General features: G+C 41.4%; 1 protein-coding gene across 6 annotated transcripts in view; it reads right to left on the bottom strand.

Annotated features, from left to right (window-relative positions):
* Positions 1 to 13,508, bottom strand: part of LYPD6B (LY6/PLAUR domain containing 6B) — a 176,826-nt gene extending 163,318 nt beyond the window's left edge. For 2 of the 6 annotated variants that reach the window (XM_063790503.1, XM_009443452.3), the window contains exon 1: positions 13,221 to 13,323. The gene's annotated coding sequence lies outside the window, so the exon portion shown is untranslated. Of the gene's footprint in view, positions 1 to 13,220 lie in introns of all 6 variants that reach the window. The other 4 variants (XM_063790501.1, XM_063790500.1, XM_525939.8 and 1 more) reach the window with 3 other exon arrangements.
* Positions 13,509 to 16,594: the final 3,086 nt, after the last annotated feature.

Genomic DNA, 16,594 nt, shown 5'->3' with positions numbered 1-16,594 from the left:
ACTCTCAAATTCCCAGGTGATAAAATAAATTAGTTCATGCTTTCTGGAGGACAACATGGGAAATATATATCCAAAGCCTTAAAAATAATATAGCCCAAAGTGCTGGGATTAGGCGGGCAGATCACTTGAGGTCAGAAGTTCCAGACCAGCCTGGCCAACATGGTGAAACCCTGTCTCTACTAATAATACAAAAATTAGCAGGGCATGGTGGCACATGCCTGAAATCCCAGCTACACAGGAGGCTGAGGTAGGAGAATCGCTTAAACCCAGGAGGAGGAGGTTGCAGTGAGCCAAGATTGCACCACTGCACTTCAGTCTCGGCAACAGAGTGAGACTCCATCTCAAAAATAAATAATAATAATAATATATAGCCCTTTACTCACTTATGTCATTTCTAGAAACTTATTCTATTAAAATAATCATGGGTGTGCTCAGAGATTCAGCTACCAGAATGTATATGACAGAGCTGTTTATAATAGCAAAAAGCTGAATTCTAGCTGAAAGTATAGCAACAGATATACCTTCATGATTAAATACAAAATACATTAAAAATAATGTTGTTGGCCGGGCGCGGTGGCTCACGCCTGTAATCCCAGCACTTTGGGAGGCCGAGGCGGGTGGATCATGAGGTCAGGAGATCGAGACCATCCTGGCTAACGTGGTGAAACCCCATCTCTACTAAAAAATAGAAAAAATTAGCCGGGCGTGGTGGCAGGTGCCTGTAGTCCCAGCTATTCGGGAAGCTGAGCAGGAGAACGGCGTGAACCCAGGAGGCGGAGCTTACAGTGAGCCAAGTTCGTGCCACTGCACTCCAGCCTGGGCAACAGAGCGAGACTCCATCTCAAAAATAATAATAATAATAATAATAATAATATTGTTCAGGGATATTTAATGACATAGAAAATGTTGATAAATGTTATGTTTTAAACATGAGTTGTAATGTGAAAGAGATTTCATTTTTGTAATATATATGTATATGTATAAATATATACATATATGTTTGGAATAAATTATAATGATTAAGATTAAAATGCAAACCGTGACTATTTCTGTGTGGTAGGAAAATATCTGGTTGGGGTGGGAACATGTTATTTTATACATCTTTTATAATGAATATATATCATCTTTGTAATAAGAAAAAAGTTATTGTTTTTAAAAAGTTGAAATCATATTAAGACAGGAAATCTTGGAACTTATAACTTGAAATAAAATTATCACTACAACTGTAGCTCCGGGCTTCCTGGGTGCCAAGGCAAAAAGAGAAATATAAAACAGAGGTGTCCCCTGTTTGACCTACTGGCTCTTCCCAAGAGACAAACTACAATCCCAGCACCAAATTCTAGGAGAAATGTATAATGCACATTTCTCAGTAACACTAATACCACCTCTGTGGTGCTGGCACAGCAGTGGGTTACTTGCAGCCCTCATCTTTGTTCTAACTTTCCTGTAGTTGCCTAAAAACTGTGGTTCCCATACCTTACTAAAAGACAAATAAAACACACCGTGCCTATTTTTTCGGTAATGTACTTCATTCTCTGTTTTTCACCCTAGTGAAATAGTCCCAAAATGCAGGAGATGTTTTCAACACGATACCAATGATGTAATATCTGGCTTCTGTGCAGTATTTTGATGGTGACGTGGTTTCACAATGAGCAAGAATGCTCAGAAGACTGTCTCCAGGGTGAAATGGATCATGAAGAGCAGTAGATGTAGCATACTTTGAGAATTACATTTCTTAGTAATACAGCTGGTTAAGGGCCCCCGAGAAGAAAAGGTGGACAAAACTAGGCCAATAACTATCGGTGATTGCTCCAAAACTTGACAGAAGTCACAAAAAGGCAGGTCTTAAATCTACCAGCCTTGAACTGACCCCTTGCAAGCTGAACCTCACCATGACAAGAAATAGAGTCCAGAGCAACATACAAACTACACTTGTCAGAGTCACAGCCCCTGAAGACTCTGACCTGGGGGGCAAGGGGTATACGGGGAGTTGAGTCTAGTACCTTCTGTGGACTTTGCCTATCCTCTGCTATAGAAACAATTCAAATTAGATTTCCCCTTTGTATCTAACCTACAGATTCTCTTAGCTACTGTGAATCCAAGTCACTCCTAGAGAGAGCCAAGGTGTTGGGAGACTGCTAACATAGCTTTTTCCTCCCTCTGAATCCTCCCCATCCCCAAATACCTTACACTCCATACATATCTGATGCTTACCTTCAAGGCCCCAATCAAGTCTTTCCTGACCACCTGTTTGATCTTTCTTTCATCTGTGACCTCTAAGAGCACTTACTCACAACATAACTTTTTGACACTCACCTTGCATGTCATGTGTCCCCAAACAAGCCATAAGCTCTGAAATCCTGGGCATGTTACCTAGCACCGGCTCTAGTATCTAACGCATAAAACTGGCCAGGGTAGTGAAGAAGCTGGAAACACTGCTGGAGGAATCAGCTTTACACCAGACACAAGAGCACTCTGAGGTACTAAGGGACCTGTTTTGAAACCTTCCAAAGCTTGTCCACTGGAAGATGGACTGAACAAGCGTTTTTCATACTGTAAGAAGCAACACATTGGTGCATCATGTAATCAATTTAGAGGTACAAGACTTATTGTAAGAGTAACTACTGTTTCATAAAGTGTCACGTGTATGAGAGCATGTGTGTGTGTGTGTGCATGTGCATGCACACATGCTCATATACTGAGTCATGCAAACTAATTTCAAAACAATTTGCAAGGTAGTGAGTTACACAAACTGGTAGATTAGAGAAGGGTACATTTCAATGATGAGAGAGTCATTGAAAGTGAAATGAGAAGAACTCTTAAGTTTTCTCCCCATTCTAAGAGACTATCAGTTTAGATCACAGGCACTGTGTACCACTGAAGGCACATTAGGAGAGAACTGATTCTATAGGGTGGACATATACAGGCTGAGACTTCATTTGGCCATTTACATTGGAATAACACCTCTGTGAAAGGCAAGGTTGAAAGTGATACTTAGACCAGGAGCTTTCAATGCAGATGAATATCAGACTCACCTGGGGAGCTTATAAACGATATCCATACCTAACCCTGACGTATATTAATTGAAACACTGGGGCCCAAAATCTGTGTTTCCTTTTCATGCTTCCCAAGTAAGGGCTGAGAACCACTGATTTATACATATGAAATGTGTAAATTATATTTGATAAAGCATAAGCGAAAGGGAAACGACACCAGTATTTTACAAGAAGATCACCAAAAGAAAGAGCTTGAAAACATGAAATCAGGGCTTTTGATTTCTGCTCAGGATGTAGAGAACTGAAAAGAACATTATTACCATGCTTACAAAAAATAAAAAGCCAGGTAAAGCACAAGATCATAACCTTCTCAAATCCATGAGAAAACTGAGGCAAAGGAGAACAAACTAGCCCAAAATCTAGAGAGGCACTTGCAGGAAGAGACAAGACATGAGCACTTGTCTACTTGAGGCAGATGTACCTGGACACTGACTAACAAGCATCAGGTCACAAATAACAATGGACTACCACTGGGAGAGTTGAAAGAGCATGGAGACAGACCACTCTGGGGCCCAGTACCACAGGAAGACCAAAAGATGGGAACGGCAAAGGCCTTTGGCAAGCCAGCTCCAACCCTAAACACAAGGCATCACTAGAGGAATTTGAAGTCTGGGGGTACACTGAGAATAACCAGAGGAATGAGAACCCTCAAACCCAGTTCATCTTCTGACTAGATTGATCAATCTTCACACTAAAGGCCTGGTAGAAAGAGAACGGCGTGCCCATTCCCATGCATAAAGCCTATCTCCATATCTAATGTCCTATATAAGATGTCTAGTTATCAACAAAAAAAAATTATAGGGCATGAGAAAAGCAAGAAAAGATCATACTGTGAAGAGACATTGCAATGAATAGAACCAGACCTAGATGCTGAAGCTATCAGACAAAGAATTTTAAATAACCAAAATTAATTCTAAAAGTCCGTAGTGGAAAGGGTAGACAATCTGAAAGATTAAATGGAAAATGTTATCAGAGAGAAAAACTGCAGGAAAGAATCAAATGGAAATATTTGAAAGGCTAAAGACAGTAACAAATAAAGGATGCTTTCAACAGGCATTCTTCAGTGGACTTGATACAGCAAAGGAAAAAATCATTGAACTTGAAAATAGATCAGTAGAAATTACCCAAACTAAAGAAGAAGAGAAAAAACATGAATAAAACAAGCAAAAAAAGAATGGAGTGCCCAAGAGCTGTGGGACCGTATCATAAATTCAAACCTAGGTGTAACTGAAATTTCAGGAGAAAAGAAAGAAAATAGGCAGAAGAAATATTTGAAAAAATAATTGCTGAGAATTTTCCAAAATTAATGACAGATACCAAATCACAGATCCAAGGAGCTCAAGAACATCAGGTATGATAAATATCAAGAGTGTGCACGCATGCATACATGTACACACACACACACACACACACTCCTAGGCATATCATATTCAAAGAGCTGAAAACCAAAGACAAAAATAAAATCTTGAAAGCAGCAAAAGAAAAATGAAACATCAAATGAAAAGGAACAAAGATAGGAATTACAGAAGACTTCTTGTCAGAGGCATACAAGAAGAGAATGAAGCAACATTTTTAAAGTCCTGAATTTTTTTTTAAATTGTCAACCCATTGCTTCTCAGCCTTTTAGCTAAGATCAAGCGTAAAAACTGTCAACCCAGAATTTTATACCCAGTAAAATATCTCCCAAAGATGCAGGAAAAATAGAAATCAAAGAGAAACAAAAACTTAGAATTCATTGCCAGGAGACCTACACTACAACAAATGTTAAATTAAGTTATCCAGGCGTTGCCAGACCAAAACTTGGATCTACACAAAGAAAACAATGATGGAAATGATATAAATGAAAATCAAACAAAATTATTTTTTCTCTTAATTTTAATTGCTATAAAAGATAACTGAATGTCTAAAGCAGGAGTAAGCAAACTATAACCTACAAGCCAAACCTAGCCCCTGGTCTGTTTTAGCATAACCAATGAACTAAGAATGTTTTTTGAAATACATTTGTAAAGAATTGTTTAAGAATAAAAGTATATGCAACAGAGACCATCTATGGCCTCAAAGCCTAAAATAATTACTTTCTGGCTTTTTTACAGAAAAAGTTTGTTGACCCCTGGTCTAAAGCAAAAAATCTTTTATTTATAGCTGATATTAAAAAATGATAATAACAATAGCACAAAACATAAAAGAGAAGAACTGTAAATATACTGCTATAAGACTACAAATGAAACAGTATAATACTACTTGAAAGTAGACTCTAATTAATTAAAGATACATATTATTAACTCTAGAGCAATCACTAAAAAAATGTAAAGAGGCATAGGTAAGAAGTCCATAGTGGAGATAAGGAAAATATAAAAAAATGCTCAAGACCAGGAGGTCGAGGGTACAGTAAGCCAAGATTGCGCCACTGTACTCTGGCCTGGGTGACAGAGCGGGACCCCATCTCAAAAAACAAAATAAACAACAACAACAAAAAAAAAGCTCAAGAAACAAGAAAAAAAAAGAACAGATAGAACAAATAGAAAACAACTAGCAAGATGGTAGATTATAATTAAGCCATATCAATAGCATAGTAAGTGTAAATGGTCTAACATACCAATTAACAGACAGATATTGTCAGATTAGTTGAAAAAATAAGACTCAAGTATATGTTGCCACAAGAAAGCCACCTTAAGTATACAGGTTATTTTATAACCTAAATATAGGTTAAAAGTAAAAGAACAGAAAAAGATATACAATGCAAACATTAATCCAAAAAAAGCTGGAGTATCTGTATTATTAACACCCAAAGCAGACTCCAGAAAAAGGAATATTAACAGAAATACAGAGGGACATTACATAATAAGAAAGGGATCAAGATGTTCTCCAAGAGGACATCACAACCCTAAATGTGTATGCACTTAACAACATAGAGTCAAAATACATGAAGTAAGAAGTGATATGAGTAAAAAGAAAAATAGATACATCCACAATTGTAACTGGAAATGCTAACATTCCTCTCTTGGTTATAGAGAAAACAAGCAGAAAATTAATAAGAACACAGAAGACCTGAACAACCCTATCAAGCAACTTGACCTAATTGATATTTCTGGAACATCCCACCCATCAACAGCAGAATACACATATTTTCAAGTGTGCATTGAAATTCACCAAGATAAACCACATTCTGGGTCATAAAACAAATATGAACAAATCTAAAAGAACAGAAATCATGCAAGTCATATTCTAGGATAATAAAAGATTTAAACTAGAAATCAATAACAGAAAAACTTCTAGAAAATCCCCAAATATCTTAAAATTAAATGATATACTTTAAAATAACATACGGGTCAATAAGTAGTCTCAAAAGAAATGTTAAAATATTTAAACTAAGTGAAAATTCAAATATACATTTCAAAATTGTAAAATGCAGCTAAAGCAAGGCCTAGAGGGAAATGTACAGCATTAAATACTTCTATTAAAACAAAAATCAGTAATATAAGCTTATCCCTTAAAAAATAGAAGAGTACATTAAACCTAAGCAAAGACAAGGAAGGCAATAATAAAATAAGAGCAGAAATCAATTAAATTGAAAACAGAAAAATAATAGACAAAATTAAACCAAAATCTGGATCTTTGAAGAGATCAGTAAAATTGATAAACCTCTAGACAGACTGAGCAAGAAAAAGACTGAAGACATAAGTTAATAATGTCAAGAATAAAAGAGGGAGTATTATTACTGACCATTCAGACATAAATGGCTAATAAAAGAACACCACAAAAAATTCTGTATCAATGAATTTGACAACTTAGGTGAAGTGGACTGAATCTTTGAAAGATAGAAACTAACAAAACTTATCAAGAAGAAATAGATAATCTGAATAGTCCTATATCTATTTATAAAATTAAATTTGTGTTAAAAACCTTCCAACAAAGAAAACTCTAGGACCAAATGGTTTCACTAGAGAATTCTACCAAACACTGAAGGAATAAATAATACCAATCTACCTAGTCCCCTCCAAAAATACATTACAACCAAGTGGAATTTATCCAGAGAATGTAAGGCTGGTTCAACATTTGAAAATCAATCAGTGCAATTCACCATATTAAATATTAAGAAAACTCATAAGGTTCTGTCAGTTGATGGTAAAAAAGCATTCAATAAAATTCAAAATCCACCCATAATTTTAAAAAACACTGTCAATAAACTAGGAGTACAAAGGAAATTTCTTAACATCATATTGTATCTACAAGAAACCTCAACTAACATCATACTTAACAGTGAAAGATTTATTGCTGCCTGCTCCATGATAAGAAACAAAGTAAGGATGTTCTCTCTTATCACTGCTATTCAACATTGTACTGCAATTCTTAGCCAGTGCAATAAGTTGGAGCAAGGGAAGGAGGGAGGGAGGAAAGAAAGACACGGCATTTAGGTTAGAAAGGAAAAATAAAACTGTCTCTATTCACAGATAATATGATTGTCTATGTAGAAAATTCCAAAGAATCTACAAAGGACCCACCTAAAACAGATGAGTAACTTTAGCAAGGCCACAGAATACAATACCAACACACAAAAATTAATTCTATTTCTATATACCAGCAACAACAGCAATCCCCAAAATGAAATACTTAAGTATAAATCTAACAAAATATGTGCAAGATCTATATCCTGAAAACTACAGAGTGCTGATGGAAGAAATCAAAGACTTAAATAAATGGATGGTTATACCCTGCTCATGAACTAGAAAACTCAATAATGTAAAGATGTCAATTCTTCCTAAATTAATCTGTAGATTTAATACAATTCCATTCAAAATCCTAGGAGGATTTTTTTGTAGATATTGACAAACTAATTCTAGAATTCATATGGAAAGGCAAAAGAACTAAAAGAGTCATAGCAATTTTGAAAAAGAATAAAGTTGGAGGGCCTACACTATGTGCTTCCAAAATGTATTTTAAAGCCACAATAATCAAGATACTGTAGTGTTGGCATGAAGTAAGCATACAGATCAATGGAACTGAATTGAGAGTCTAGTAATAAACCCTTACATTTTAGCTAATTGATTAGTGACAAAAGCTCTAAGACAATTCAAGGGAAGAAAGGACAGTCATTTCAACAAATGGTGCTGGAACATTTGGACTCCCACATACCAAAAAGAAAATACCTTTGACTCATACTTTATCCCTTATACAAAAATTAAAGTAAAATGGATCATAGACCTAAGTGTAAAACATAAAACATGAAACTTCTAGAAGAAAATAGAAATGTTCAAGACTTTTTGGTTAGTTAGAGAATTCCTCAATTCAACAATAAAAGTTGGATGTATTAAAAAATCGATAAACTGGTTTATCAAAATTAAAACTTTTGCTCTGAGAAGACATTGTTAAGGGAATAAAAATGACAAGGCAGTCGCTGGGAGAAGTAATTTACAAATTACATTTCTGACACAAGACTTATATACAAATTATTGTACTGAACAACAAGAAAACTCAATAAAAACAAGTAGTTAAAATTACCTCTGCAAAACACTTCAACACTTTAAAATTTTATTTGCGTTTCTGTTTTTTCCAGGCAGTAATGGGTCCAAACATAACCTCTCATCAATTTGTATCTGTAGCATATTATTTAACTTTGGAGTTGGACTTTGGATCTGTTAACTTTTGGTGTACTTTATATTGACCCAAGAAAAGTTAGTTTTCTTTGAATTCAGGAGATAAATTTCATACAAGTCCTTAGTAAAGAGACCACTTTTTCTATCAAATAAAATTGATTCTTTAAACACCAAAAGAAAGTACAAGTTCCTGAGGCATCAAAATTTATTTTCTCTTCTTTTAAATAATGAACCCTGAGCATGAATCACATTTGTAACCACCGTATTTCTTCCTTTCCCTGCTACCAAAACTAAACAATTCTGGAACATAATGATGAAAGAAATGACCCTTATTTTCCCTTTGCTCATGTTTCTACATTTATTTCTCATGACCTGGTACCATGTTTTTGTAAGTCATTATAAATCATATTTAGGAACAATGTGAGTTATGACAAACAATCAAAGAAATTCTGCATGAAAGAAATCCTATAAAATTGAGTTATTTAACATTTAACTGTCTTTTTCCACATGAACACCTGTCCTTTTTGCCCAAAACCCTACCTGCTTAGACCATATAGCTCTGCTGGAAACAAGAGAGAATAAGCCATGATTTCCAGCACTATATCCAGTTTGTTTCTAATGACTGCACTCTTGTCTGGATCTATTTTATTTTTTATTTCTGTACTTCTCACCGCCTGACTTATTAGACAAAACATAAATAAATGTCTCCTTCCAGTAGACTGTAAGCTCCAATCCCCAGCACCTAGAACAGTGTCTGGCACACAGTAGATGCTCAATAAATATTTGTGAAATGAATGACTGCCCAAGGCATTTCTCTCTACCTCATTCCCTCACATTCTTCCAGTGATCCTGGCCAGCCCATGGCAGTATTGTTGCTGAAAACAGGAAAATATGCTGCCCTCCACTTCTGCTTTCTTCCAGCATTAGTGATCATGTCTTTTTGCCAATTTCTTTGCTAACTAGATATTGAGGATAGAGGATCATGAGAAGCAGCATCCTTGGTTGCCCAATCTGATTCCAAAAGTCCAGCACCAATGTCCACCAATGTCTACCATATAAAGCAGAAACAAAGTGCAGCACTCACTTCACATTTCAGATGAAAATAGGATACATGATTTCAAAGCAGTTCATGGTAGAGGCTGGTTTCCTACTAAATGCAACTACCAAAGCTATCGCTCTTTGGACTTAGCATCAGGAGAATTGTTTACTAGTCCAGGATCTACCATTAATTGCATCTTCACCAAGTCCCAGCCTGTTAGTTTGAAGACAGTTAACAATACTGAAACAAAGTCATGATTTAGAGCAAGTAAGTGTTCTCAAGAGAGGGACAGGGAGTTTCCGGGGAAGGTAGGCAGTGGGTGCCCAGCAAAATCATATGTGAGGCTTTTCAAACTACACAGGGTTTGAAACTCTTCTGAAACTCCTCCACCCCAATCCACCCCTTGAGAATTGCCACCATAGAGTGAGCCACTGTTGCTATTACTATTGGGAGTATGGAAAACTCAGAGAAGCTTTTCCAGGTTTCAGGTGTAAGCTTGTTGAGGAATTGGACCAAGATTTACTATGCTTCTTAGTGACATCCATGGAATCTAATACAGGGTAGTCCTGTCTTTACTTACTTTTCCAACCTCAGCTCTTTTCCTCCCCTCAGCCACACCCTAGGCGTCTCCCATGGTATTGGACTTCTGATTACCAATCTGTGCCAGACCTTGCATCACCTGTCCCCACCTCTGGGAGACACAGTTTGTCGCCTACCTAACAGCCCAACAGGCAGTCTCACTTTCCTCCTTGCTAACAGAATTCTGATTGTGTTCAGACATGGAGCATGGATGCTCAGGTAGGTGAGCCCCTCCTACAGCTCCGGAAAATAGCTTGGGCAAAACAATCATGGGCCCCTCTTCTCCTTTGCCAATGACTGGTTTCAGGGTAAGCGTTAGACCACTTTGGCCAGTGACACAGGGAACTTCGGGGAAAATTTGTCCTTTATTATCTAGAGAAAGATTAAGCAGCAAGCCCCAGCCTTCTTTTTTCTGCTTTGGATGTTGTCATGTGAAGGCATGATGGAGCTCTAGTCACCCTGGAAAAACAAGATAATTTTCTAGAAGCCACCAAAGAGCTGTGGCCACTTCGAACGACCTACCTTCAGATGTTCTAAGCAAGAAAGTAGAGTAACCTAAACAATATTACAACAAAAAGTGTCCCTCTGGAATCCTACCACATGGCCTAGAAAATTTCTCTACTTTTTCTCCTAGACCAGCCCTTCTCATTTTCTTTTTTTTTTTTTTTTTTTTTGAGACGGAGTCTCGCTCTGCTGCCCAGGCTGGAGCTCATTTTCAATTCAAAGCTCAACTACAGTTTCTTTGGGGAGTCTTCACTACGTCCCCAGACAGATGAGTCCTAGACGATGTTATCCTCATATCTGTCTTTCCAACTAGACTGTGAGCTTCTCAAAAGCAAGCATTTTCGCCCTTGGCAGAGGCCCTGGCATATGTTGAGCATTTATTAAATGTCGAATGAATGAATAAACAAAAACCAATGAATGAAAAGATGGACACACAGGATGCCCTCCATGCATTAGATGAAGACTTGACTGATGGAATACGGCCCTCAGGCTGTCTACATTCTACTGCAGACTACCTTTAGGTGCTGGTGAGCAAAGACAGAGATAGCAAAATGAACATGTCCTGTTTTGTCAGACTTCTCATTGGGAATTGCGCCCCCTACCGACATCCCTTGCAGCAGAGGTGGGCCAGTCTATCAATCACAGTCGGTCATGTGCCCATTCCTGTTGTGGAAACCTCTCCCTGTCTGCTGAGATGGCTTGGTTCTGTTTTGGTCCAGTATGTCAATAAGATTGCTATAAGGGGCCGGGTGCAGTGGCTCACTCCTATAATCCCAGCACTTTGGGAGGCCAAGACGGGCAGATCACTTGAGGTTAGGAGTTCGAGACCAGCCTGGCCAACATGGTGAAACCTCATCTCCACTAAAAATACAAAAATTAGTCCCACGTGGTGGCCCGCGCCTGTAACTCCAGCTACTTGGGAGGCTGAGGCAGGATAATCGCTTGGACCTGGGAGGTGGAGGTTGCATGCAGTGAGCCGAGATCACACCACTGCACTCCAGCCTGGGTGACAGAGTGAGAGTCTGTCTCAAAAGAAAAAAAAAAAAAAAAAGAGAGAGAGAGACAGAGAGAGACTGCTATACGGATAGAGAAGATGGGATTCTCTCTCTCCCTCTTTGTCTCTGTCTCTCTCTCTGAAGGAGCAGATAAGCCTGAAGGTGCAAGTCCTATTTATCGTCCATACTAAGAACCAGTAAACACAGAGAGAAAAACAGCTAAGATATACAAGAGAGAGAACTAGCCCTGGAACCTTGTATGAGCCTCTGGAACTAGTTATAGCTTTAAACTGAAACCCTCGACTTTTTCATTTATGTGACCCAATCAATTTCTACATAGTATAAGGCAATTTTCAAGTGACCAAAACCCAACCCAAAGAAAACAATTCTGACAAATACGATAGGTAATGATGAGGGCAGTCTGACAACACCCCCTCCATCTGCAGGGCCTGTGCACTGGCAGCCCTAATCTTGGCCTCTGTGATGCTGTCAGCAAGTAAGGCATCCTGCAGGAAGCCTAACCATGAACAAGTCAGGGTGGGAAAGAATGCCCCCACCCCACAACACACACACCACCACATCAACACAAAGGGGGAAAAATCAAGCAGTATGCTATGTACTCCATGAACATCATATAACCTAAGTCTGTTGTAATGATTATAATATTAATAATACCTATTTTAGTTTAAGGGACTGAGGCTCAGAGCAGTTAAGTAACTTGCCCAAGGTCACACAGCTAGTTACTGGAATTTAAATAGCATGCTAGACTTTTTCCACTCTCTGATCCCCTGGCCTTGGGAGGTGGACAGCACCCCTCCACCCACCAGCTCCCCCCAAACGCCACAGGGCATACAGACCTGAAGCCTGACAACCCAAGCCCCCTGAAGTCAGAGCAGCCTCCAGACCCGGCTTTTGAGAAGCCCCAGGTAACTAACCAATGTGTAAGGTAGGTTATTCAACAACAAAAGTAAAGAGCCGGGGCAAGGGAAGCGGCGGCACCCAAGCTGGTCCCGCGTGAAGCGCTGCAGGGGGAAACACTGGAGCTGGCACGCTCGCTCTTGGCCCCACGATCGGCCTTGAACCCCAGCCCCAGCTCCGCGCTCTCTCCAGCAATTTGACCCCCAGTATCTCCTCTCCCCTCGGCTCTGCCGAAGTCACTGGCCCCGCAGGGCTCTGGACGATTAGAGACCCACACCGCTCCAGCCTTGCCCCGGCCCCCTGCTCCCGTCCCGTCCAGATGTTGGCAGCTGCTCGCCCCGAGGCAGCGACCAGACCCCGACCCCGCCACTGCGCCGCGGCCCCGCGGCCCCGCGAGCTCCTGGCTGCCTCGGCGCGCCCAGAAGGGGCGCAGCGCATCTCCCGCCGCAGTCGCGCGGCCCCGCACTCGCTCCGGCGCGGGGTGAGCCGTCCCGAACCCACCACCGCCCCCGCCTGCTGCGCTGGCCCAGCTCACCTCGCCGCCCGCGCCCACCGAGCCTCTCGGCGCCCTCACCCGGCTCCCGGCCCAGGCTCCCAGCGCACCCGCCTGGGGCCGGCGTTGGCTGCGACCGCGCGGGGCGGGGCGCGGCTCCTCCCCGCCCTGAACCACCTGGGGCGCGGGAGGGGGCCGGGCCGGGACAGGTGAGCCTCGCCCGCGAGGGAGCAGCCCCGGGCCCGGCTCCGCTGGGAAACCGCAGGGCTCCACCACGAGGTTGAAAGGAGGCCCAGGCGGGCGGCAGTGTGGTAGTGGCCAGCGCTGGGGAGGCGGCAAGGAGCCTGTTCCCACCCAGCCAGCCCGGCTCAGGAAGTGAAAGAAGCACGGGATTCGGACCCCACCCAGCTTAAAGAGGGGAGGGTCCAACCCCTTTCTTCCTAGAATGTAGAAACGAGGAGTGCAGACCCTCGGGAGTGAAAATGATTGGGCCAAGGGTGCAGGTGAGTTAGTTCAGGATTGGAAGAACTCTGAAAGACCTTTTTTGACCATTCCATCCAACCCCGTCCCCACCTTGCCCACCCGTCAAGTGATTCTCTCCCCCTTTTTAAATAATGACATTAAGCTATAAATAAGATAATTTCATATAGTGACGTCCTCCCCACCCCTGGACGGTAAGCCCCAGGAGAGGCAGGAACCTTACCCGTCCACTACTGAATCACCAGAGCTTTGAAAACTCAGGGCATTTAATACCTGATGAACAGACTAGGTGGCGCCCAGTCTTTTGCGTCCAGCCTTAGACTGGTCCCCTCGGCCCAGAGCTGCTCCAGCATCATTCCAAGCTTACTAGGGAGAATCCAGAGGCAAGCTGTCAGATCCCGGGCCACCTGTCCTCTCTCTACTGCTTACTCCCCACCCACTGCCAGCCAGGCAGCTGGGTTGTGGGAGGTCTACACTCCCAGGGCACCTTATAGTGGTCAAGCAAATCTTTAACTTCTGAAGATGCCACAGACAGGAGAACTCTGAAATAAAACACTGTCCGGCCAGCCTTGCACTGTGGAAACACAGCTCAGAGTATGGGCCACTGACCCAAGATCCCATGGCTGGTAGCAGAGCTGATCCTGGGTCTGCATTTCTAAAGACAGTTGGCTGGTCTGGGGCCTTTGAGGGGCTGCTGGTTATGCCTGCAGTGGGGAAACCTGGGTACAGAACTTCTGCAGAAGTGGGGTCTGGGTTTGGCCCTCTGCTGAGACTTCTAATCTGTCTTTCCAGACCTCTCAGGTCAAGCATCACCTGAGCCAGCTTGCATTTATTGAGGCCCCTGACAATTGCAAAAACAAAAACAATGGTATTTTTAGGTGTTCCATTTAACAAATGGCCTTCACTCACACACACACACACACACACACACACGCACACACACACACACGAGGTAATGTGTCATGCTGCTCCTCACATGTTAATTTCAAGACTCGTTAAAAAAATCCATTCCGTGAAAAAATTCATTTCACTGCAGAAAGCACTGTACAACTTTAAAGTTGTATGGAGAACATTCCTTCTTATGACTATTTCAGTACACTTCCGTGACTATATATTAAACCTCCAAGGCCAAAATGGGAGGATCTCTATTAAGGTGAGGTCAGGGCCAAGAAGCCTGCTCCACCCCTCCACTGACAACAAGCCCAACACTCTTAAGGTCTAGACACCCCACCCCTTCAGTGGGTTCTGCACATATGGGTATTTCAGATCTGGTGTTACCTGGCTGGCTATGTCACACTGGGCAAGGTCAACCTAGAAAAGGTTATATGGGATGCCCCACCTAGGTGTGCCCTACCTCAGTTGCTACTCCCTCTATGGTGGCAGGGAATCTGGTGTCCCAGGGTGGGGCTGTGGTGGGGCCTGCACTTTGGGACAGCCACTTGCACCAGCAGGTAGGGCTGAGCAAAGGGGCACCTCTGGGTCTCACTCACATGAAATGGACCTAGACCTTTTTTTGTGTTGGTTTCAGTCAGTAGAGCACGTGATCCCCTGTGATTTAAAATCCTGCTGCTGTGCGTGTGATCTTGGCTGGGCCAGCCTGCTAAGTGATGCCACCCAGACAGGCCTGAGAATTATCAGGAGGGTACAGGTTCTGCCCCAGTGCTTGCTTGCTTGCACGTGATCTCTCCCTCCCCACCCCACTCTCTCTCCTGTGCTTGCTGAGCGGCCTTGGGCATGTTCCTCAATTGTGTGTTTTTCCTACTTGGAAAATGTGCAGCCATGAAATCAGACAAGATCTCTGTTTGAAGTTTTTTGCTTAAAAGGGGTATCTGAAATAAGAAGTTCTGATACTGTTGTGTGGCTAAGTTAAATAATCCACGTAAAGTGCTTGAGCACAGCGCCAGCACAAAGCACCTGCTCAGTGAACAGTAGCTCTGCCTAGCAGTGCAAAGAGAGCCAGCCCACTTCTGATCAACATTAAAATGCTGGAAATAGGGACAAAACCACTGATAGACTTCATAAGACTCTAGAATGAATTAATTAATCTTTACAAATAACTATTTATTGCTATTCTCTACTGGTCTCTAGGAGAATGATATTTGAACTAGAAAATCTTCAGTTTCTGCTCTATCTCTAGTTCTCTGATAATATAATGAAATATAAATTATCCAAAGAAGCAACAATCCAAAAAACTTCTGAGCCTTAGGATATATTTACCTTCCTAATTTTTCTTGTCTTTACTTAGGACTCAACATGTATATTAATAATGTATATCTAGCCGGGCGTGGTGACAGGCACCTGTAATCCCAGTTACTTGGGAGGCTGAGGCAGGAGAATTGCTTGAACCCAGGAGGCAGAGGTTGCAGTGAGCCGAGATCGCGCTATTGCACTCCAGCCTGGACAACAGCAGTGAAACTCCATCTCAAATAAAATAAAATAAAATAAAAAATACTGTATATCATTTTCTGAGGACATTTTTCAATGAGACAATGTGTGTAGCATTCCTGGCACATAGTAGTGTAGCAGGACGAGTCGCAGAGAAAACTCCTCAGACACCAGATTAAAGAAGGAAGAGTTTTTTTTATTTGGCCAGGAGCATCGGCAGACTCGTGTCTTAAGAGCCGAGCTCCCCGAAAAAGAAATTCCTAGCCCTTTTAAGGGCTTACAACTCTAAGGGGTCTACATGAAAAAGTCATAATAGATCAAGTAAGCATGAGGAACGTAACTGGGGGCTACATACATCAGCTAACAGAACAAAAAGTTTTACAGTGCTTTCTCATACAACATCTGGAATTTACAGATAACACCAGTAGTTTTGGTCAGGGGTTAATATTATTATTATTTTAACCACCAGGGCCAGGTGGTGGTGCCAAGGTCGTCTAGCTATTTATCTTACTTCTGTTTCTTTCCAACTTTTTGCTTTCTCCCTTTTCTCC

This window comes from Pan troglodytes, chromosome 13 (assembly GCF_028858775.2).
Source record: "Pan troglodytes isolate AG18354 chromosome 13, NHGRI_mPanTro3-v2.0_pri, whole genome shotgun sequence".
In the NCBI taxonomy this organism is placed as follows: domain Eukaryota; kingdom Metazoa; phylum Chordata; class Mammalia; order Primates; family Hominidae; genus Pan; species Pan troglodytes.
Note: the sequence above shows the minus strand (reverse complement) of the source record. Positions and strands in the feature narration are given on the sequence as shown.